The sequence below is a fragment of the Panulirus ornatus genome, chromosome 53, assembly GCF_036320965.1.
Source record: "Panulirus ornatus isolate Po-2019 chromosome 53, ASM3632096v1, whole genome shotgun sequence".
In the NCBI taxonomy this organism is placed as follows: domain Eukaryota; kingdom Metazoa; phylum Arthropoda; class Malacostraca; order Decapoda; family Palinuridae; genus Panulirus; species Panulirus ornatus.
Window position 1 is genome coordinate 18,830,167 of NC_092276.1, and position 25,000 is coordinate 18,855,166.

A 25,000-nucleotide genomic window follows, 5' to 3' on the forward strand; every position below is an offset into this window, starting at 1 on the left:
GGTCGTACGCCTCAGGTGTAAACCCCTGGGTGCATGTTGGCTGACGCCCCAGGCTTGGCCCATTGAACAGCGGGCCGCCAGAAATTAAACGCCGGCGTTCAGGAGGCATTTAATCACCGCCCCAGCAATATAAATGACGTTATACATCAAACATTTAACTGGCGCCAGAGGAATTTAAACACCGGTACGCATCAGGTATGTAACAGGTGCTCGGGCAGTTAAAGTACCGGTGTGGGTGAGGTGCTTACACTACAGCGTGAGGAGGGTAGCGTGTTGAGCGCCGGGGTTTGTATAACTACAACGTTGGTAGAGCAGGTGGGAGGCACACTGCCGCCCCGGCCTAACTCTCCATCATGACAATATCAGACATGAAGGAAAATGAACTTGTGGATCCACGATGTCTCATGTTTACCATCAAACTGGGATGAGGTGTTTATAGTGGCAGCCAGCAGGTGACGTGTTCCTGGCTGTAGCTACAGCAGCCAGCAGGTGACGTGTTCCTGGCTGTAGCAGGAGCAGGTGACGTGTTGCTGGGTGTAGCAGGAGCAGGTGACGTGTTGCTGGGTGTAGCAGGAGCAGGTGACGTGTTCCTGGGTGTAGCAGGAGCAGGAGCAGGTGACGTGTTGCTGGGTGTAGCAGGAGCAAGTGACGTGTTGCTGGGTGTAGCAGCAGGAGCAGCCAGCAGGTGACGTGTTGCTGGGTGTAGTAGCAGGAGCAGGAGCAGGTGACGTGTTCCTGGGTGTAGCAGGAGCAGCAGGAGCAGGTGACGTGTTGCTGGGTGTAGCAGGAGCAGCAGGAGCAGGTGACGTGTTGCTGGGTGTAGCAGGAGCAGGAGCAGGTGACGTGTTGCTGGGTGTAGCAGGAGCAGGTGACGTGTTCCTGGGTGTAGCAGGAGGAGCAGGTGACGTGTTGCTGGGTGTAGCAGGAGCAGGAGCAGGTGACGTGTTGCTGGGTGTAGCAGGAGGAGCAGGTGACGTGTTGCTGGGTGTAGCAGGAGCAGGAGCAGGTGACGTGTTGCTGGGTATAGCAGGAGGAGCAGGTGACGTGCGTAGGAGGCTGGTGTTGCCGGGTTGAGGTAGGTGGTCATGTTGCTCCGTGGTCTGACCTATGACCGAACCTCACACCACACCCAGCCAACCTGGCGGAGCCTCTGCCACCACACGTACGTCCCGTAGTACTGACAACACTGTAGGAAGGAGGGTGTGGGAGGAAGAGAGGGGAAGGTGTGGGAGGAGGAGAGAGGGGAAGGGGAAGGTGTGGGAGGAGGAGAGCGGGGAAGGGGATGGTGTGTGAGGGGAAGGGGGAAGGTGTGGGAGGAGGAGAGAGGGGAAGGGGATGGTGTGTGAGGGGAAGGGGGAAGGTGTGGGAGGAGGAGAGAGGGGAAGGGGATGGTGTGTGAGGGGAAGGGGGGAAGGTGTGGGAGGAGGAGAGAGGGGAAGGGGATGGTGTGTGAGGGGAAGGTGTGGGAGAGAGGGGAAGGGGATGGTGTGTGAGGGGAAGGTGTGGGAGAGAGGGGAAGGGGATGGTGTGTGAGGGGAAGGGGGGGGGGAGGGTGTGTGCTGGGGAGATCATGATGATGAAGCGGCCAGCTAGGCTGGGGGGGGGGGGCCTTCCTCTGGCAGCCTGGATCACGTTTATCCTGGGCTCATCATGATGGCCGGGGATCGAACCCCGCCAACCCTGCTGTCATACAGGCCCTGGGCTGGGGCCCGCCACGGTGGAGGTGCTCCTCACATGCATGGTGAGGGTGTATGTGGTCTTACAATAATATTCAACACCTGCAGAAGGTGTTACACATGTTGAGGGTGGGTCATCCAGCTGTTCTACATGCGGGGTTGAGGGTGGGTCATCCAGCTGTTCTACATGCGGGGTTGAGGGTGGGTCATCCAGCTGTTCTACATGCGGGGTTGAGGGTGGGTCATCCAGCTGTTCTACATGCAGGGTTGAGGGTGGGTCATCCAGCTGTTCTACATGCGGGGTTGAGGGTGGGTCATCCAGCTGTTCTACATGCAGGGTTGAGGGTGGGTCATCCAGCTGTTCTACATGCGGGGTTGAGGGTGGGTCATCCAGCTGTTCTACATGCAGGGTTGAGGGTGGGTCATCCAGCTGTTCTACATGCAGGGTTGAGGGTGGGTCATCCAGCTGTTCTACATGCGGGGTTGAGGGTGGGTCATCCAGCTGTTCTACATGCAGGGTTGAGGGTGGGTCATCCAGCTGTTCTACATGCGGGGTTGAGGGTGGGTCATCCAGCTGTTCTACATGCAGGGTTGAGGGTGGGTCATCCAGCTGTTCTACGTGCGGGGTTGAGGGTGGGTCATCCAGGTGTTCTACATGCGGGGTTGAGGGTGGATCATCCAGTTGTTCTACATGCGGGGTTGAGGGTGGGTCATCCAGCTGTTCTACGTGCGGGGTTGAGGGTGGGTCATCCAGCTGTTCTACATGCGGGGTTGAGGGTGGGTCATCCAGCTGTTCTACATGCGGGGTTGAGGGTGGATCATCCAGCTGTTCTACATGCGGGGTTGAGGGTGGGTCATCCAGCTGTTCTACATGCAGGGTTGAGGGTGGATCATCCAGCTGTTCTACATGCGGGGTTGAGGGTGGGTCATCCAGCTGTTCTACATGCGGGGTTGAGGGTGGGTCATCCAGCTGTTCTACATGCGGGGTTGAGGGTGGGTCATCCAGCTGTTCTACATGCAGGGTTGAGGGTGGGTCATCTAGCTGTTCTACATGCGGGGTTGAGGGTGGGTCATCCAGCTGTTCTACATGCAGGGTTGAGGGTGGATCATCCAGCTGTTCTACATGCAGGGTTGAGGGTGGGTCATCCAGCTGTTCTACATGCAGGGTTGAGGGTGGGTCATCCAGCTGTTCTACATGCGGGGTTGAGGGTGGGTCATCCAGCTGTTCTACATGCAGGGTTGAGGGTGGGTCATCCAGCTGTTCTACATGCGGGGTTGAGGGTGGATCATCCAGCTGTTCTACATGCGGGGTTGAGGGTGGGTCATCCAGCTGTTCTACATGCGGGGTTGAGGGTGGATCATCCAGCTGTTCTACATGCGGGGTTGAGGGTGGGTCATCCAGCTGTTCTACATGCAGGGTTGAGGGTGGGTCATCCCACACACTCCTCCCTGCCATGCCTCCTCCTCAACCCCTCACTGTACTGTTATGGTGGAGGTTACACCAGGTGACACACAGAGTGGGTGTATCTGTAAGTTATGGTGGAGGTTACACCAGGTGACACACAGAGTGGGTGTATCTGTAAGTTATGGTGGGGTTACACCAGGTGACACACAGAGTGGGTGTATCTGTAAGTTATGGTGGGGTTACACCAGGTGACACACAGAGTGGGTGTATCTGTAAGTTATGGTGGGGTTACACCAGGTGACACACAGAGTGGGTGTATCTGTAAGTTATGGTGGGGTTACACCAGGTGCCACACAGAGTGGGTGTAGATATTCACGTAGTGTGTTAGGATGTGTGCCACATTGTTAGTGTGGATGTCCGGAGCCTTACATTATGTGGACGACCTGAGAGCCACATGACTGGTTATGTTGTTAACAATGTGGTAACCATATTAACATCACATTCACTATGTATGTGATCACGTACATGTGTGTGTGTGTGTACCCATGTGTCACTCTGTGTAGATATTAAATGGAAGAAGGTTATTGGCTTGACCTCAGCCTGCAGGAAAGTGTGTAGTTAGAGAATGCTTGGCAGCCCATTGGCCTGGTTGGGTCATTAATGTCTTGATGAAGAGGTGTGACGTAGACCATGGTTATGGTGCCTCCATGGTGACCTTACTTGGTCATTATCAACCATCAGGTTATGATGATCTCTCATGCTAACGTCACTACACTGTCATTAGTAACACGAGTCAGGGCGGGGCAGCGAGGGGTCGGCTACGTATGGGTTCGAATCCAGGAGTTGGGAGTCGGCTCATACCCAGACCCTACCAGGGCTGCTCCATGATGGCTACATGCCCCAGGTACTGTGTGTGTGTGTGTGTGTGTGTGTGTGTGTGTGTGTGTGTGTGTAGAGACGTGGTGTATATATACACCCGGTAAGGAGCCGGGGCAAGACAAGTGCTGGTGACACAGATGAAGGAAAACACTGAAGCCCTTGTGGTTGCTGGTGATGACGTCACTGTGGGACGAAGACCCGGTACGGCCGGGGGGGGGGGGGGGGGGGGTGAGGGAGGGCCGGGGGGGGTGAGGGAGGGCCGGGGGGGGGGGAGGGAGGGCCGGGGGGGGGGGGTGAGGGAGGGCCGGGGGTCTGCTGCTGACGTATGACCAGCCCCTGTGACCCCCCCCCCCCCGGCCAGGCAGGTGAAGAACAGTGTTCATATGACTACGTTAATCATAATTATTATTCTGATAATGAATGAATGGTAAGGTCATAAAGGTGTCATAAGGTCATAAAAGGTCATAAGGTCGTAAAAGGTCATAAGGTCATAAAAGGTCATAAGGTCATCAAAGTTTGATGATTCAAACGTGGTTGATAAAGATCATTCATAGTAAGTAAGACGTGTGATGCTGTGTACATGGTGTGGACCACCACCAGCTTGCTGTATGTGGCCGGCCTGCAACACCAGCAGCTTGTGTGTCCTGCAACACCAACAGCTTGTGTGTCCTGCAACACCAGTAGCTTGCTGTATGTGGCCTGCAACACCAGTAGCTTGCTGTATGTGGCCTGCAACACCAACAGCTTGTGTGTCCTGCAACACCAGTAGCTTGCTGTATGTGGCCTGCAACACCAGTAGCTTGCTGTATGTGGCCTGCAACACCAGTAGCTTGCTGTATGTGGCCTGCAACACCAGTAGCTTGCTGTATGTGGCCTGCAACACCAGTAGCTTGCTGTAATGTGGCCTGCAACACCAGTAGCTTGCTGTAATGTGGCCTGCAACACCAGTAGCTTGCTGTATGTGCCTGCAACACCAGTAGCTTGCTGTATGTGCCTGCAACACCAGTAGCTTGCTGTATGTGGCCTGCAACACCAGTAGCTTGCTGTATGTGGCCTGCAACACCAGTAGCTTGCTGTATGTGGCCTGCAACACCACAGCTTGTGTGTCCTGCAACACCAGTAGCTTGCTGTATGTGGCCTGCAACACCAGCAGCTTGTGTGTCCTGCAACACCAGTAGCTTGCTGTATGTGGCCTGCAACACCAGCAGCTTGTGTGTCCTGCAACACCAGTAGCTTGCTGTATGTGGCCTGCAACACCAGTAGCTTGCTGTATGTGGCCTGCAACACCAGCAGCTTGTGTGTCCTGCAACACCAGTAGCTTGCTGTATGTGGCCTGCAACACCAGTAGCTTGCTGTAATGTGGCCTGCAACACCAGTAGCTTGCTGTATGTGGCCTGCAACACCAGTAGCTTGCTGTATGTGGCCTGCAACACCAGTAGCTTGCTGTATGTGGCCTGCAACACCAGTAGCTTGCTGTATGTGGCCTGCAACACCAGTAGCTTGCTGTATGTGGCCTGCAACACCAGCAGCTTGTGTGTCCTGCAACACCAGTAGCTTGCTGTATGTGGCCTGCAACACCAGTAGCTTGCTGTATGTGGCCTGCAACACCAGTAGCTTGCTGTATGTGGCCTGCAACACCAGCAGCTTGTGTGTCCTGCAACACCAGTAGCTTGCTGTATGTGGCCTGCAACACCAGCAGCTTGTGTGTCCTGCAACACCAGTAGCTTGCTGTATGTGGCCTGCAACACCAGCAGCTTGTGTGTCCTGCAACACCAGTAGCTTGCTGTATGTGGCCTGCAACACCAGCAGCTTGTGTGTCCTGCAACACCAGTAGCTTGCTGTATGTGGCCTGCAACACCAGCAGCTTGTGTGTCCTGCAACACCAGTAGCTTGCTGTATGTGGCCTGCAACACCAGCAGCTTGTGTGTCCTGCAACACCAGTAGCTTGCTGTATGTGGCCTGCAACACCAGTAGCTTGCTGTATGTGGCCTGCAACACCAGCAGCTTGTGTGTCCTGCAACACCAGTAGCTTGCTGTATGTGGCCTGCAACACCAGTAGCTTGCTGTATGTGGCCTGCAACACCAGCAGCTTGTGTGTCCTGCAACACCAGTAGCTTGCTGTATGTGGCCTGCAACACCAGTAGCTTGCTGTATGTGGCCTGCAACACCAGTAGCTTGCTGTATGTGGCCTGCAACACCAGCAGCTTGTGTGTCCTGCAACACCAGTAGCTTGCTGTATGTGGCCTGCAACACCAGTAGCTTGCTGTATGTGGCCTGCAACACCAGCAGCTTGTGTGTCCTGCAACACCAGTAGCTTGCTGTATGTGGCCTGCAACACCAGCAGCTTGTGTGTCCTGCAACACCAGTAGCTTGCTGTATGTGGCCTGCAACACCAGCAGCTTGTGTGTCCTGCAACACCAGTAGCTTGCTGTATGTGGCCTGCAACACCAACACTTGTGTGTCCTGCAACACCAGTAGCTTGCTGTATGTGGCCTGCAACACCAGCAGCTTGTGTGTCCTGCAACACCAGTAGCTTGCTGTATGTGGCCTGCAACACCAGTAGCTTGCTGTATGTGGCCTGCAACACCAGCAGCTTGTGTGTCCTGCAACACCAGTAGCTTGCTGTATGTGGCCTGCAACACCAGTAGCTTGCTGTATGTGGCCTGCAACACCAGTAGCTTGCTGTATGTGGCCTGCAACACCAGCAGCTTGTGTGTCCTGCAACACCAGTAGCTTGCTGTATGTGGCCTGCAACACCAGTAGCTTGCTGTATGTGGCCTGCAACACCAGTAGCTTGCTGTATGTGGCCTGCAACACCAGCAGCTTGTGTGTCCTGCAACACCAGTAGCTTGCTGTATGTGGCCTGCAACACCAGTAGCTTGCTGTATGTGGCCTGCAACACCAGTAGCTTGCTGTATGTGGCCTGCAACACCAGCAGCTTGTGTGTCCTGCAACACCAGTAGCTTGCTGTATGTGGCCTGCAACACCAGCAGCTTGTGTGTCCTGCAACACCAGTAGCTTGCTGTATGTGGCCTGCAACACCAGCAGCTTGTGTGTCCTGCAACACCAGTAGCTTGCTGTATGTGGCCTGCAACACCAGCAGCTTGTGTGTCCTGCAACACCAGTAGCTTGCTGTATGTGGCCTGCAACACCAGCAGCTTGTGTGTCCTGCAACACCAGTAGCTTGCTGTATGTGGCCTGCAACACCAGTAGCTTGCTGTATGTGGCCTGCAACACCAGCAGCTTGTGTGTCCTGCAACACCAGTAGCTTGCTGTATGTGGCCTGCAACACCAGTAGCTTGCTGTATGTGGCCTGCAACACCAGCAGCTTGTGTGTCCTGCAACACCAGTAGCTTGCTGTATGTGGCCTGCAACACCAGCAGCTTGTGTGTCCTGCAACACCAGTAGCTTGCTGTATGTGGCCTGCAACACCAGTAGCTTGCTGTATGTGGCCTGCAACACCAGCAGCTTGCTGTATGTGGCCTGCAACACCAGCAGCTTGTGTGTCCTGCAACACCAGTAGCTTGCTGTATGTGGCCTGCAACACCAGTAGCTTGCTGTATGTGGCCTGCAACACCAGTAGCTTGCTGTATGTGGCCTGCAACACCAGTAGCTTGCTGTATGTGGCCTGCAACACCAGTAGCTTGCTGTATGTGGCCTGCAACACCAGTAGCTTGCTGTATGTGGCCTGCAACACCAGTAGCTTGCTGTATGTGGCCTGCAACACCAGTAGCTTGCTGTATGTGGCCTGCAACACCAGTAGCTTGCTGTATGTGGCCTGCAACACCAGCAGCTTGTGTGTCCTGCAACACCAGTAGCTTGCTGTATGTGGCCTGCAACACCAGCAGCTTGTGTGTCCTGCAACACCAGTAGCTTGCTGTATGTGGCCTGCAACACCAGTAGCTTGCTGTATGTGGCCTGCAACACCAGTAGCTTGCTGTATGTGGCCTGCAACACCAGTAGCTTGCTGTATGTGGCCTGCAACACCAGTAGCTTGCTGTATGTGGCCTGCAACACCAGTAGCTTGCTGTATGTGGCCTGCAACACCAGTAGCTTGTGTGTCCTGCAACACCAGTAGCTTGCTGTATGTGGCCTGCAACACCAGTAGCTTGCTGTATGTGGCCTGCAACACCAGTAGCTTGCTGTATGTGGCCTGCAACACCAGCAGCTTGTGTGTCCTGCAACACCAGTAGCTTGCTGTATGTGGCCTGCAACACCAGTAGCTTGCTGTATGTGGCCTGCAACACCAGTAGCTTGCTGTATGTGGCCTGCAACACCAGTAGCTTGCTGTATGTGGCCTGCAACACCAGCAGCTTGTGTGTCCTGCAACACCAGTAGCTTGCTGTATGTGGCCTGCAACACCAGCAGCTTGTGTGTCCTGCAACACCAGTAGCTTGCTGTATGTGGCCTGCAACACCAGTAGCTTGCTGTATGTGGCCTGCAACACCAGTAGCTTGCTGTATGTGGCCTGCAACACCAGTAGCTTGCTGTATGTGGCCTGCAACACCAGCAGCTTGTGTGTCCTGCAACACCAGTAGCTTGCTGTATGTGGCCTGCAACACCAGTAGCTTGCTGTATGTGGCCTGCAACACCAACACTTGTGTGTCCTGCAACACCAGTAGCTTGCTGTATGTGGCCTGCAACACCAGTAGCTTGCTGTATGTGGCCTGCAACACCAGTAGCTTGCTGTATGTGGCCTGCAACACCAGTAGCTTGCTGTATGTGGCCTGCAACACCAACACTTGTGTGTCCTGCAACACCAGTAGCTTGCTGTATGTGGCCTGCAACACCAGCAGCTTGTGTGTCCTGCAACACCAGTAGCTTGCTGTATGTGGCCTGCAACACCAGTAGCTTGCTGTATGTGGCCTGCAACACCAGTAGCTTGCTGTATGTGGCCTGCAACACCAGTAGCTTGCTGTATGTGGCCTGCAACACCAGTAGCTTGCTGTATGTGGCCTGCAACACCAGTAGCTTGCTGTATGTGGCCTGCAACACCAGTAGCTTGCTGTATGTGGCCTGCAACACCAGCAGCTTGTGTGTCCTGCAACACCAGTAGCTTGCTGTATGTGGCCTGCAACACCAGTAGCTTGCTGTATGTGGCCTGCAACACCAGTAGCTTGCTGTATGTGGCCTGCAACACCAGTAGCTTGCTGTATGTGGCCTGCAACACCAGTAGCTTGCTGTATGTGGCCTGCAACACCAGTAGCTTGCTGTATGTGGCCTGCAACACCAGCAGCTTGTGTGTCCTGCAACACCAGTAGCTTGCTGTATGTGGCCTGCAACACCAGTAGCTTGCTGTATGTGGCCTGCAACACCAGTAGCTTGCTGTATGTGGCCTGCAACACCAGTAGCTTGCTGTATGTGGCCTGCAACACCAGTAGCTTGCTGTATGTGGCCTGCAACACCAGTAGCTTGCTGTATGTGGCCTGCAACACCAGCAGCTTGCTGTATGTGGCCTGCAACACCAGTAGCTTGCTGTATGTGGCCTGCAACACCAGTAGCTTGCTGTATGTGGCCTGCAACACCAGCAGCTTGTGTGTCCTGCAACACCAGTAGCTTGCTGTATGTGGCCTGCAACACCAGCAGCTTGTGTGTCCTGCAACACCAGTAGCTTGCTGTATGTGGCCTGCAACACCAGTAGCTTGCTGTATGTGGCCTGCAACACCAGCAGCTTGTGTGTCCTGCAACACCAGTAGCTTGCTGTATGTGGCCTGCAACACCAGTAGCTTGCTGTATGTGGCCTGCAACACCAGTAGCTTGCTGTATGTGGCCTGCAACACCAGCAGCTTGTGTGTCCTGCAACACCAGTAGCTTGCTGTATGTGGCCTGCAACACCAGTAGCTTGCTGTATGTGGCCTGCAACACCAGCAGCTTGTGTGTCCTGCAACACCAGTAGCTTGCTGTATGTGGCCTGCAACACCAGTAGCTTGCTGTATGTGGCCTGCAACACCAGTAGCTTGCTGTATGTGGCCTGCAACACCAGCAGCTTGTGTGTCCTGCAACACCAGTAGCTTGCTGTATGTGGCCTGCAACACCAGTAGCTTGCTGTATGTGGCCTGCAACACCAGTAGCTTGCTGTATGTGGCCTGCAACACCAGTAGCTTGCTGTATGTGGCCTGCAACACCAGTAGCTTGCTGTATGTGGCCTGCAACACCAGTAGCTTGCTGTATGTGGCCTGCAACACCAGTAGCTTGCTGTATGTGGCCTGCAACACCAGTAGCTTGCTGTATGTGGCCTGCAACACCAGTAGCTTGCTGTATGTGGCCTGCAACACCAGTAGCTTGCTGTATGTGGCCTGCAACACCAGTAGCTTGCTGTATGTGGCCTGCAACACCAGTAGCTTGCTGTATGTGGCCTGCAACACCAGTAGCTTGCTGTATGTGGCCTGCAACACCAGTAGCTTGCTGTATGTGGCCTGCAACACCAGTAGCTTGCTGTATGTGGCCTGCAACACCAGTAGCTTGCTGTATGTGGCCTGCAACACCAGTAGCTTGCTGTATGTGGCCTGCAACACCAGTAGCTTGCTGTATGTGGCCTGCAACACCAGTAGCTTGCTGTATGTGGCCTGCAACACCAGTAGCTTGCTGTATGTGGCCTGCAACACCAGTAGCTTGCTGTATGTGGCCTGCAACACCAGTAGCTTGCTGTATGTGGCCTGCAACACCAGTAGCTTGCTGTATGTGGCCTGCAACACCAGTAGCTTGCTGTATGTGGCCTGCAACACCAGTAGCTTGCTGTATGTGGCCTGCAACACCAGTAGCTTGCTGTATGTGGCCTGCAACACCAGTAGCTTGCTGTATGTGGCCTGCAACACCAGTAGCTTGCTGTATGTGGCCTGCAACACCAGTAGCTTGCTGTATGTGGCCTGCAACACCAGTAGCTTGCTGTATGTGGCCTGCAACACCAGTAGCTTGCTGTATGTGGCCTGCAACACCAGTAGCTTGCTGTATGTGGCCTGCAACACCAGTAGCTTGCTGTATGTGGCCTGCAACACCAGTAGCTTGCTGTATGTGGCCTGCAACACCAGTAGCTTGCTGTATGTGGCCTGCAACACCAGCAGCTTGTGTGTCCTGCAACACCAGTAGCTTGCTGTATGTGGCCTGCAACACCAGTAGCTTGCTGTATGTGGCCTGCAACACCAGTAGCTTGCTGTATGTGGCCTGCAACACCAGTAGCTTGCTGTATGTGGCCTGCAACACCAGTAGCTTGCTGTATGTGGCCTGCAACACCAGTAGCTTGCTGTATGTGGCCTGCAACACCAGTAGCTTGCTGTATGTGGCCTGCAACACCAGTAGCTTGCTGTATGTGGCCTGCAACACCAGTAGCTTGCTGTATGTGGCCTGCAACACCAGTAGCTTGCTGTATGTGGCCTGCAACACCAGTAGCTTGCTGTATGTGGCCTGCAACACCAGTAGCTTGCTGTATGTGGCCTGCAACACCAGTAGCTTGCTGTATGTGGCCTGCAACACCAGTAGCTTGCTGTATGTGGCCTGCAACACCAGCAGCTTGTGTGTCCTGCAACACCAGTAGCTTGCTGTATGTGGCCTGCAACACCAGTAGCTTGCTGTATGTGGCCTGCAACACCAGCAGCTTGTGTGTCCTGCAACACCAGTAGCTTGCTGTATGTGGCCTGCAACACCAGTAGCTTGCTGTATGTGGCCTGCAACACCAGTAGCTTGCTGTATGTGGCCTGCAACACCAGTAGCTTGCTGTATGTGGCCTGCAACACCAGCAGCTTGTGTGTCCTGCAACACCAGTAGCTTGCTGTATGTGGCCTGCAACACCAGTAGCTTGCTGTATGTGGCCTGCAACACCAGTAGCTTGCTGTATGTGGCCTGCAACACCAGTAGCTTGCTGTATGTGGCCTGCAACACCAGTAGCTTGCTGTATGTGGCCTGCAACACCAGTAGCTTGCTGTATGTGGCCTGCAACACCAGTAGCTTGCTGTATGTGGCCTGCAACACCAGTAGCTTGCTGTATGTGGCCTGCAACACCAGTAGCTTGCTGTATGTGGCCTGCAACACCAGTAGCTTGCTGTATGTGGCCTGCAACACCAGTAGCTTGCTGTATGTGGCCTGCAACACCAGTAGCTTGCTGTATGTGGCCTGCAACACCAGTAGCTTGCTGTATGTGGCCTGCAACACCAGTAGCTTGCTGTATGTGGCCTGCAACACCAGTAGCTTGCTGTATGTGGCCTGCAACACCAGTAGCTTGCTGTATGTGGCCTGCAACACCAGTAGCTTGCTGTATGTGGCCTGCAACACCAGTAGCTTGCTGTATGTGGCCTGCAACACCAGCAGCTTGTGTGTCCTGCAACACCAGTAGCTTGCTGTATGTGGCCTGCAACACCAGTAGCTTGCTGTATGTGGCCTGCAACACCAGCAGCTTGTGTGTCCTGCAACACCAGTAGCTTGCTGTATGTGGCCTGCAACACCAGTAGCTTGCTGTATGTGGCCTGCAACACCAGTAGCTTGCTGTATGTGGCCTGCAACACCAGTAGCTTGCTGTATGTGGCCTGCAACACCAGTAGCTTGCTGTATGTGGCCTGCAACACCAGTAGCTTGCTGTATGTGGCCTGCAACACCAGTAGCTTGCTGTAATGTGGCCTGCAACACCAGTAGCTTGCTGTATGTGGCCTGCAACACCAGTAGCTTGCTGTATGTGGCCTGCAACACCAGTAGCTTGCTGTATGTGGCCTGCAACACCAGTAGCTTGCTGTATGTGGCCTGCAACACCAGCAGCTTGTGTGTCCTGCAACACCAGTAGCTTGCTGTATGTGGCCTGCAACACCAGTAGCTTGCTGTATGTGGCCTGCAACACCAGTAGCTTGCTGTATGTGGCCTGCAACACCAGTAGCTTGCTGTATGTGGCCTGCAACACCAGTAGCTTGCTGTATGTGGCCTGCAACACCAGTAGCTTGCTGTATGTGGCCTGCAACACCAGCAGCTTGTGTGTCCTGCAACACCAGTAGCTTGCTGTAATGTGGTGAAGCTTGGGTAAATATTGTGAAGTTTGGGTGAATATTGTGGTGAAGCTTGGGCAAATATTGTGGTGAAGCTTGGGTAATATTGTGGTGAAGCTTGGGTAATATTGTGGTGAAGCTTGGGTAATATTGTGGTGAAGCTTGGGTAATATTGTGGTGAAGCTTGGGTAAATATTGTGGTGAAGCTTGGGTAATATTGTGGTGAAGCTTGGGCAAATATTGTGGTGAAGCTTGGGTAAATATTGTGGTGAAGCTTGGGTAAATATTGTGGTGAAGCTTGGGTAAATATTGTGAAGTTTGGGTGAATATTGTGGTGAAGCTTGGGTGAATATTGTGGTGAAGCTTGGGTAAATATTGTGAAGTTTGGGTGAATATTGTGGTGAAGTTTGGTGAATATTGTGGTGAAGCTTGGGTAATATTGTGGTGAAGCTTGGGTAATATTGTGGTGAAGCTTGGGTAATATTGTGGTGAAGCTTGGGCAAATATTGTGGTGAAGCTTGGGTGAATATTGTGGTGAAGCTTGGGTAAATATTGTGAAGTTTGGGTGAATATTGTGGTGAAGCTTGGGTAAATATTGTGGTGAAGCTTGGGTAAATATTGTGGTGAAGCTTGGGTAAATATTGTGGTGAAGCTTGGGTAAATATTGTGGTGAAGTTTGGGTGAATATTGTGGTGAAGCTTGGGTAAATATTGTGAAGTTTGGGTGAATATTGTGGTGAAGCTTGGGTAAATATTGTGAAGTTTGGGTGAATATTGTGGTGAAGCTTGGGTAAATATTGTGGTGAAGCTTGGGTAAATATTGTGGTGAAGCTTGGGTAAATATTGTGGTGAAGCTTGGGTAAATATTGTGGTGAAGCTTGGGTAAATATTGTGAAGTTTGGGTAAATATTGTGGTGAAGCTTGGGTAATATTGTGGTGAAGCTTGGGTAATATTGTGGTGAAGCTTGGGTAATATTGTGGTGAAGCTTGGGTAATATTGTGGTGAAGCTTGGGTAATATTGTGGTGAAGCTTGGGTAAATATTGTGGTGAAGCTTGGGTAAATATTGTGGTGAAGCTTGGGTAAATATTGTGGTGAAGCTTGGGTAAATATTGTGGTGAAGCTTGGTAAATATTGTGAAGTTTGGGTGAATATTGTGGTGAAGCTTGGTAAATATTGTGAAGTTTGGGTGAATATTGTGGTGAAGCTTGGGTAATATTGTGGTGAAGCTTGGGTAATATTGTGGTGAAGCTTGGGTAATATTGTGGTGAAGCTTGGGTAATATTGTGGTGAAGCTTGGGTAATATTGTGGTGAAGCTTGGGTAAATATTGTGGTGAAGCTTGGGTAAATATTGTGGTGAAGCTTGGGTAAATATTGTGGTGAAGCTTGGGTAAATATTGTGGTGAAGTTTGGGTAAATATTGTGGTGAAGCTTTGGGTAAATATTGTGGTGAAGCTTGGGTAAATATTGTGGTGAAGTTTGGGTAAATATTGTGGTGAAGCTTGGGTAAATATTGTGGTGAAGCTTGGGTAAATATTGTGGTGAAGCTTGGGTAAATATTGTGTGAAGCTTGGGTAAATATTGTGGTGAAGCTTGGGTAAATATTGTGAAGCTTGGGTAAATATTGTTGGAAGCTTGGGTAAATATGTGGTGAAGCTTGGGTAAATATTGTGGTGAAGCTTGGGTAAATATTGTGGTGAAGCTTGGGTAAATATTGTGGTGAAGCTTTGGGTAAATATTGTGGTGAAGCTTGGGTAAATATTGTGGTGAAGCTTGGGTAAATATTGTGGTGAAGCTTGGGTAAATATTGTGATGAAGTTTGGGTAAATATTGTGGTGAAGCTTGGGTAAATATTGTGGTGAAGCTTGGGTAAATATTGTGGTGAAGTTTGGGTAAATATTGTGGTGAAGCTTGGGTGAATATTGTGGTGAAGTTTGGGTAAATATTGTGGTGAAGCTTGGGTAAATATTGTGGTGAAGCTTGGGTAATATTGTGGTGAAGCTTGGGTAAATATTGTGGTGAAGCTTGGGTAAATATTGTGGTGAAGCTTGGGTAAATATTGTGGTGAAGCTTGGGTAAATATTGTGGTGAAGCCTGGGTAAAATTGTGAAGTTTGGGTAAATATTGTGATGAAGCTTGGGTAAATATTGTGAAGTTTGGGTGAATATTGTGGTAAAGCTTGGGTAAATATTGTGGTGAAGCTTGGGTAAATATTGTGGTGAAGCTTGGGTAAATATTGTGGTGAAGCTTGGGTAAATATTGTGGTGAAGCTTGGGTAAATATTGTGAAGCTTGGGTAAATATTGTGGTGAAGCTTGGGTGAATATTGTGGTGAAGTTGGGTAATATTGTGTGAAGTTTGGGTGAATATTGTGGTGAAGCTTGGGTAAATATTGTGGTGAAGCTTGGGTAATATTGTGGTGAAGCTTGGGTAAATATTGTGGTGAAGCTTGGGTAAATATTGTGGTGAAGCTTGGGTAAATATTGTGAAGTTTGGGTGAATATTGTGGTGAAGCTTGGGTGAATATTGTGGTGAAGCTTGGGTAAATATTGTGAAGTTTGGGTGAATATTGTGGTGAAGCTTGGGTAAATATTGTGAAGTTTGGGTGAATATTGTGGTGAAGCTTGGGTAAATATTGTGAAGTTTGGGTGAATATTGTGGTGAAGCTTGGTAAATATTGTGAAGTTTGGGGTGACGTGGTGCACACCACTTCTTACGTCCAACCAGTCACAAGCGCAACCATTGATCACTGTTATCTTCACGTCAGTTTCCAAACCATCGTAGGATAACCACACGTATACCACGTGACTTCACTTGTGCTGGTAACCTTTCATGTGCAACTTTATCAAATGATTGGTTAACATCTGAATACATAACACGTCCATCATCTGGTTAACATCTGAATACATAACACGTCCATCATCTGGTTAACATCTGAATACATAACACGTCCATCATCTGGTTAGCTTCCATCATACTTGTTTATTGTGTCATCAGAAATCAAGATTTATCAACCAGGAACGATTTTGTGGATAACCATGTTGAGAATAATATGTTGATGGTTACCTCACATGTGGTCACTTGTACCGCACATCTGCTGGTGGTCACTTGTACTGCACATCTGCTGGTGGTCACTTGTACTGCACATCTGCTGGTGGTCACTTGTACTGCACATCTGCTGGTGGTCACTTGTACTGCACATCTGCTGTTGGTCACTTGTACTGCACATCTGCTCGTGGTCACTTGTACTACACATCTGCTGGTGGTCACTTGTACTGCACATCTGCTGTTGGTCACTTGTACTGCAATCTGATAATTGATCCAAGTCTGATCCTAGTGTTTGGTGTAACCCTGGGGTCTGTGCTGGTGGGAGTCCTATCGACTCATCCTTGTATTATTTTCTTGCGAAGATTATCTTTAATATCAACAAAAATGGAGTTGATTTTATCGTTACCAAATATTTTTTTCCCCATCGTACGAGATTAACACAGGCTTTAACGAAGAGCAAGACACCACCGCCCGCTGGATTTTCCATATCACAGTTAAGACAGAAGTTGCCGAGCCGTCAAGGCAATATCTAATATCTAACCAAGATTTAGAAATGCCAGTTATATCGTCATTTTCTTCCATGACGCACGTCTCCCACCCACAAGGTCTGGTACGAACGTTCCGCGTGCACCAACATTTGATCTTCTCATATTTGAGTGACTGTTTACATGACTGATGTGGGTGTGTGTAGTGTGGACACAACACACCGCTACCTCACCTGTCCTGCCCTGGTCCTGCCCCCACCTGGGAAGGTACCTAAAGCTGCCGTACATAGTTTGACCTTTCCCATACCTGCCTGGTACCCAAGCTGCCCTACCTGATCTGTCCTGGTATTGCCCCTCACTGCCTTGTTCCCTGCATCCACCTGTGCGGTGACCCCTACTACGCGGGAAGTGACCGGCAGCTGCGCCTCGTTCCTTACGTACCTGCACTTCCTGTCTGACCTCCAGATGACCTGCCCTCGCTATGTTGCCGATCACCTCCGACCCGTCTGTCTGTTGTCTCACGTGTGTTACCCTGACACACGAGCATCATGCGTCATACCACTGTCATCTGTCTGTCTCAGTCCTGACTCATCCCAGCTACAACCCTCCCTGCTGACGTTGCCACTGCTACCGTCAATACATGGTCGCCATCCCTGGTGGAGGTAGCTTGCTGCCGGGGTAAAACCCTGCCAGTGTGTGATGCCTGGCACCAGGTTGGCCTCCAGCACATCACGACCCACTCCGTGTATAAACGTTTCCCGGGTCAGTCCGACCCAGAGCCCCTGACCCTGTGCACGGAGGGAGATACCTCACACCAAGCTCACTCACAACCCATACTGAGACGTGTTGTAGCCGTCGTCAACCTCACTGTGGGGGAAATTGATGAGAAACTTTGTGAGAAAATAACAGCAAGACTGGTTAATAGTCCCCCCTCCCCGCCCCGCCCCGCCCCGCCCCGCCACTAGAGGTAGAGGTAACATTGTATGATCAATTGGAAGGACTTTGTTATGAGCAGGTGTCTGTCCTTGTAGGAGATGTTAACACACCAGGATCTGGTAGAGGAAGGTTCCTGTAGCCCAGGACCTGGACTCTACCTAGATGTCCTGGTTGGTGACCTAAATCCAACGACACTTGAAACGTACGGAACGAAACTATATTTTTAGTTATAACAACAAATGAGGAGGTTGTTGATCATGCTGAAGTTAGAGAAACGTTTGGGACAAGTGATCAACCACAGATTACTTTTGAGGTCGCTTTCCGTCAACATGACGGCTGCGATTTGAAACATGCAAATATGAATGATCTTTGTATTAGTGTTGCCAGGTGAAGCTGAGGGTGACGTGGTGCATGAAAATGACATGAACGTATCCTGGCACATGTCCAGTATAACCTTCACAACAAGCGAGGAAAGGTTGGTGTTCATGTGTAGTAGAGGGTCTGGTGTATAACCAGGCCCAGGTGGTGAACGAGAAAGTGTCACTTGTGTAACGAAGTAGATCACAGGAAACACAGAGGCCCAGGGAACCATCATGTTGACGTACGATATATAAATGTGCATAGGGGGAAAGTGAGGGTTAGACCACAGAGTAAACGACTGTAGGAAGCGAATAGTAATAAAAACAGGAAAAAAAAGAAAAATCTGACAAGTTTTACTATTACGTGAAGATGAAGTGAGTCACCACCGGGTCAGTTGGTGGCATTCATGACGGCACACGGTGGCCTGGCTCAGGACGAGGACCTTGTGGCAGATATATATGAAATGACATTGATACCATGCAACACAACCCACGTCCCGGACACACACGTCCAGTGACGAGAGCAGAGGACGTTCTTCTCCGTCGTGGAGGCGGGGCGTGGACGGTGCTGGCCAACGTCCCAGCCATGTGAGGGGAGGCAGCTAACCCCTGTGGTGCCAGATGACCCCGTGCAGCACAGTGAGACAGAGGACCTCGTGCAGTCAGCAGTTGACCACGTTTCTTACTTCAGTCGCCAGAGTGGTGATATGATCTTCCATGTGGAGGGATCTTACTGGTAGCTGAGGGAAGCATCTTGCCTCCTGCAAGATCTGCCGGGGTACGACCCTGACGCTGGGTCCTGCCTTGAAGAAGTCCAGGCGAAGAGTGAGGCCAGACCCGAGGTTGAGGCTGCAGGAGGCTGAGGCCAGACCCGAGGTTCAGGCTGCAGGAGGCTGAGGCCAGACCCGAGGTTCAGGCTGCAGGAGGCTGAGGCCAGACCCGAGGTTGAGGCTGCAGGAGGCTGAGGCCAGACCCGAGGTTGATGCTGCAGAGGCTGAGGCCAGACCCTATCTATGGCCTGAACTATTGTATTCCCGGAGGTCAGTCGTTACAGATGTGAAGGTGTCGTAGCCTCCTCACTCGACTCATGTTTCCATATCCCAGACTCACACTGGGTCGTGTCAGGCAAGTAAACAGTGCCAGAGTTGAGCAGTGTGGAGAAGGAAGCCAACATGACAGCAGTCCGTCCAGCAGCTGACAACACCCACACAGTGATCATGCCACACACTGCCTCACCACTACACTCACCGGGTTTATGTTCATGACCTGTGTACTGCAGGTACACAGAGGAATATACACTTTACCAGCAAATAACAAACCAAACTAGAATGATTACACCGACAAATCAATATATTCAACAAACACACAACATACCATGTTATCAGACACTGACAAACACAACCATACAATCATATACATGTAAACACATAAACCATAGGAATATACGCATTTATGACTCTATATATTTTTTTTTTTTTTTTTTTTTTTGCCGCTGTCTCCCGCGTTAGCGAGGTAGCGCAAGGAAACAGACGAAAGAAATGGCCCAACCCACCCCCATACACATGTATATACATACGTCCACACACGCAAATATACATACCTACACAGCTTTCCATGGTTTACCCCAGACGCTTCACATGCCTTGATTCAATCCACTGACAGCACGTCAACCCCGGTATACCACATCGCTCCAATTCACTCTATTCCTTGCCCTCCTTTCACCCTCCTGCATGTTCAGGCCCCGATCACACAAAATCTTTTTCACTCCATCTTTCCACCTCCAATTTGGTCTCCCTCTTCTCCTCGTTCCCTCCACCTCCGACACATATATCCTCTTGGTCAATCTTTCCTCACTCATTCTCTCCATGTGCCCAAACCATTTCAAAACACCCTCTTATGCTCTCGTTCTCGACTTCCACACATTCTTCAAGGCTCCCAGAATTTTCGCCCCCTCCCCCACCCTATGATCCACTTCCGCTTCCATGGTTCCATCCGCTGCCAGATCCACTCCCAGATATCTAAAACACTTTACTTCCTCCAGTTTTTCTCCATTCAAACTCACCTCCCAATTGACTTGACCCTCAACCCTACTGTACCTAATATATATATATATATATATATATATATATATATATATATATATATATATATATATATATATATATATATATATATATATCTCACAGAAACCTTGCATACTAATTGAAATACAGCCTGATAAATCATACAGTTATACACCATGATATCCTGTCAGTGTTGACCACACAGTGTAAGACCACACACACACTGTCAGTGCTGACCCACACAGTGTGTTGACCACACAGTGTAAGACCACACACACACACTGTCAGTGTTGACCCACACAGTGTAAGACCACACACACACTGTCAGTGTTGACCACACAGTGTGTTGACCACACAGTGTAAGACCACACACACACAGTCAGTGTTGACCCACACAGTGTGTTGACCACACAGTGTAAGACCACACACACACTGTCAGTGTTGACCACACAGTGTAAGCCCACACACACACTGTCAGTGTTGACCACACAGTGTAAGACCAGACACACACTGTCAGTGTTGACCACACAGTGTAAGACCACACACACACACTGTCAGTGTTGACCACACAGTGTAAGACCACACACACACTGTCAGTGTTGACCATCATGTAAGATACATAACCACATGATCATCATGACAAACATTGATAACCTACATGTAAGATACATAACCACATGATCATCAACACAAACATTGATAACCTACATGTAAGATACATAACCACATGATCATCAACACAAACATTGATAACCATCATGTAAGATACATAACCACATGATCATCAACACAAACATTGATAACCTACATGTAAGATACATAACCACATGATCATCAACACAAACATTGATAACCATCATGTAAGATACATAACCACATGATCATCAACACAAACATTGATAACCTACATGTAAGATACATAACCACATGATCATCAACACAAACATTGATAACCATCATGTAAGATACATAACCACATGATCATCAACACAAACATTGATAACCTACATGTAAGATACATAACCACATGATCATCAACACAAACATTGATAACCATCATGTAAGATACATAACCACATGATCATCAACACAAACCTTGATAACCTACATGTAAGATACATAAACACATGATCATCAACACAAACATTGATAACCATCATGTAAGATACATAACCACATGATCATCAACACAAACATTGATAACCTACATGTAAGATACATAACCACATGATCATCAACACAAACATTGATAACCATCATGTAAGATACATAACCACATGATCATCAACACAAACATTGATAACCTACATGTAAGATACATAACCACATGATCATCAACACAAACATTGATAACCTACATGTAAGATACATAACCACATGATCATCAACACAAACATTGATAACCTACATGTAAGATACATAACCACATGATCATCAACACAAACATTGATAACCTACATGTAAGCAGCCACTCCAGTCTTCGTTGTTTACAAACTCGTACACAAACATTGTACTTGGAATGTTTTCTTCACCAGATCTGTAAACATGTATAATGAATGAAGACCTAGTTACTGTAAGTAATAACATCATACATACATACATACATGTAAGAATATTGCAACATTATACATACATGTAAGAATATTGCAACATTATACACAATGTATGAATTTTGCAACATTATACATACATGTAAGAATATTGCAGCATTATACACAATGTAAGAATATTGCAACATTATACATACATGTAAGAATATTGCAACATTATACATACATGTAAGAATATTGCAACATTATACATATATGTAAGAATATTGCAACATTATACATACATGTAAGAATATTGCAACATTATACATACATGTAAGAATATTGCAACATTATACATACATGTAAGAATATTGCAACATTATACATACATGTAAGAATATTGCAACATTATACATACATGTAAGAATATTGCAACATTATACATACATGTAAGAATATTGCAACATTATACATACATGTAAGAATATTGCAACATTATACATACATGTAAGAATATTGCAACATTATACATACATGTAAGAATATTGCAACATTATACATACATGTAAGAATATTGCAACATTATACATACCACCTTCCTCGCCTCACATTGGTACAGAGCGTGTTAAGAGCCCTCCCCCCCTCCTCCTCCAGCCAGAAACACACACACACACACACACACACACACACACACACACACACACACACACACACACACACACACACACATACACACACACACACATACACACACACACACACACACACACACACACACAGGTCTGTCATGCAGTGTGTAATCAGTCATGGTGTAGCAACACTGACGTATACTTTACTACCGTCTTTACCCAGTCTTGCTCCACCACCCCGCGCCGTGCATGATGCGTGTGTCATGCAGCCTCACCAGCACATGTCCTCATGCAGTACTGATTCTGAAACTGTTCGTCACTGCATTATGTATCGTGTTGTACTCCAGCGATGTATGCTGTAGTCATGTATACTGTAGCCATGTATTGTGTAGTAGTGTATCATGCGTCTGTGTATACTGAACCGTTGTGCACTGTGAGGAATCTTCGTATGTCTTGGTTGACGACTGTATGTTGTAGTGGTCACTCGGTTGTGAAGTGTAGGTGATGGTGTTGTAGACGTAGTGGTGGTGGTGTTGTAGACGTAGTGGTGGTGGTGTTGTAGACGTAGTAGTGGTGGTGTTGTAGACGTAGTAGTGGTGGTGTTGTAGACGTAGTAGTGGTGGTGTTGTAGACGTAGTGGTGGTGGTGTTGTAGACGTAGTGGTGGTGGTGTTGTAGACGTAGTAGTGGTGGTGTTGTAGACGTGGTGGTGATGGTGTTGTAGACGTAGTGGTGGTGGTGTTGTAGACGTAGTGGTGGTGGTGTTGTAGACGTAGTAGTGGTGGTGTTGTAGACGTAGTAGTGGTGGTGTTGTAGACGTAGTGGTGGTGGTGTTGTAGACGTAGTGGTGGTGGTGTTGTAGACGTAGTAGTGGTGGTGTTGTAGACGTGGTGGTGGTGGTGTTGTAGACGTGGTGGTGTGGTGTTGTAGACGTAGTAGTGGTGGTGTTGTAGACGTGGTGGTGGTGGTGTTGTAGACGTAGTGGTGGTGGTGTAGGTGGTGGTGTTGTAGACGTAGTGGTGGTGGTGTTGTAGACGTGGTGGTGGTGGTGTTGTAGACGTAGTAGTGGTGGTGTTGTAGACGTGGTGGTGTGGTGTTGTAGACGTAGTAGTGGTGGTGTTGTAGACGTGGTGGTGGTGGTGTTGTAGACGTATTGGTGGTGGTGTTGTAGACCTGGTGGTGATGGTGTTGTAGACGTAGTAGTGGTGGTGTTGTAGACGTGGTGGTGTGGTGTTGTAGACGTAGTAGTGGTGGTGTTGTAGACGTGGTGGTGGTGGTGTTGTAGACGTAGTAGTGGTGGTGTTGTAGACGTGGTGGTGGTGGTGTTGTAGACGTAGTAGTGGTGGTGTTGTAGACGTAGTGGTGGTGGTGTTGTAGACGTGGTGGTGGTGGTGTTGTAGACGTAGTAGTGGTGGTGTTGTAGACGTGGTGGTGGTGGTGTTGTAGACGTAGTAGTGGTGGTGTTGTAGACGTGGTGGTGGTGGTGGTGTTGTAGACGTAGTAGTGGTGGTGTTGTAGACGCGGTGGTGGTGGTGTTGTAGACGTAGTAGTGGTGGTGTTGTAGACGCGGTGGTGGTGGTGTTGTAGACGTAGTAGTGGTGGTGTTGTAGACGTGGTGGTGGTGGTGTTGTAGACGTAGTAGTGGTGGTGTTGTAGACGTGGTGGTGGTGGTGATGTAGACGTAGTAGTGGTGGTGTTGTAGACGTGGTGGTGGTGGTGTTGTAGACGTAGTAGTGGTGGTGTTGTAGACGTGGTGGTGGTGGTGATGTAGACGTAGTAGTGGTGGTGTTGTAGACGTGGTGGTGGTGGTGTTGTAGACGTAGTAGTGGTGGTGTTGTAGACGTGGTGGTGGTGGTGTTGTAGACGTAGTAGTGGTGGTGTTGTAGGTGGCATCAGTGTTGTGTTGATGGGTCGTGAATGACGTGAGCTGTGTTAGTGAGACACTTCCACTACTGCTCAACACACACGTACACCACTACACTGTGTGTGTGTGTGTGTGTGTGTGTGTGTTCAGAGGACGTGGTAAAGTGGTTGAAGACCAGTGTTTATACACATGAGGACATGTTGCCTGGCGTGGGCTTGTGACCCAGTTAAACATCTCCCCCAGGTGATGGTAGTTAAACATCTCCCCAGGTGATGGTAGTTAAACATCTCCCCCAGGCGATGGTAGTTAAACATCTCCCCCAGGTGATGGTAGTTAAACATCTCCCCCAGGTGATGGTAGTTAAACATCTCCCCCAGGTGATGGTAGTTAAACATCTCCCCCAGGTGATGGTAGTTAAACATCTCCCCAGGTGATGGTAGTTAAACATCTCCCCAGGTGATGGTAGTTAAACATCTCCCCCAGGTGATGGTAGTTAAACATCTCCCCCAGGTGATGGTAGTTAAACATCTCCCCCAGGTGATGGTAGTTAAACATCTCCCCCAGGTGATGGTAGTTAAACATCTCCCCAGGTGATGGTAGTTAAACATCTCCCCCAGGTGATGGTAGTTAAACATCTCCCCCAGGTGATGGTAGTTAAACATCTCCCCAGGTGATGGTAGTTAAACATCTCCCCCAGGTGATGGTAGTTAAACATCTCCCCCAGGTGATGGTAGTTAAACATCTCCCCCAGGTGATGGTAGTTAAACATCTCCCCCAGGTGATGGTAGTTAAACATCTCCCCAGGTGATGGTAGTTAAACATCTCCCCCAGGTGATGGTAGTTAAACATCTCCCCCAGGTGATGGTAGTTAAACATCTCCCCCAGGTGATGGTAGTTAAACATCTCCCCCAGGTGATGGTAGTTAAACATCTCCCCCAGGTGATGGTAGTTAAACATCTCCCCCAGGTGATGGTAGTTAAACATCTCGCCCAGGTGATGGTAGTTAAACATCTCCCCCAGGTGATGGTAGTTAAACATCTCCCCCAGGTGATGGTAGTTAAACATCTCGCCCAGGTGATGGTAGTTAAACATCTCCCCCAGGTGATGGTAGTTACCATCTGTTGGTCCGGCTCGCTCCACAAGTCGTGGTGGTGATGGTGTTAT

The 25,000-nt window shown here is 49.5% G+C and overlaps 1 protein-coding gene across 5 annotated transcripts in view; it reads left to right on the top strand.

The window, feature by feature from the left end:
- Window positions 1–25,000, top strand: part of LOC139765289 (ubiquitin-conjugating enzyme E2 W) — a 166,089-nt gene that overhangs the window by 85,621 nt on the left and 55,468 nt on the right. The window contains exon 1 of one of the 5 annotated variants that reach the window (XM_071692664.1): window positions 29–195. The exons of the other annotated variants lie outside the window; for them this stretch is intronic. The gene's annotated coding sequence lies outside the window, so the exon portion shown is untranslated. Of the gene's footprint in view, window positions 1–28; window positions 196–25,000 lie in introns of those variants that run through there. 5 annotated transcript variants of the gene reach the window in all.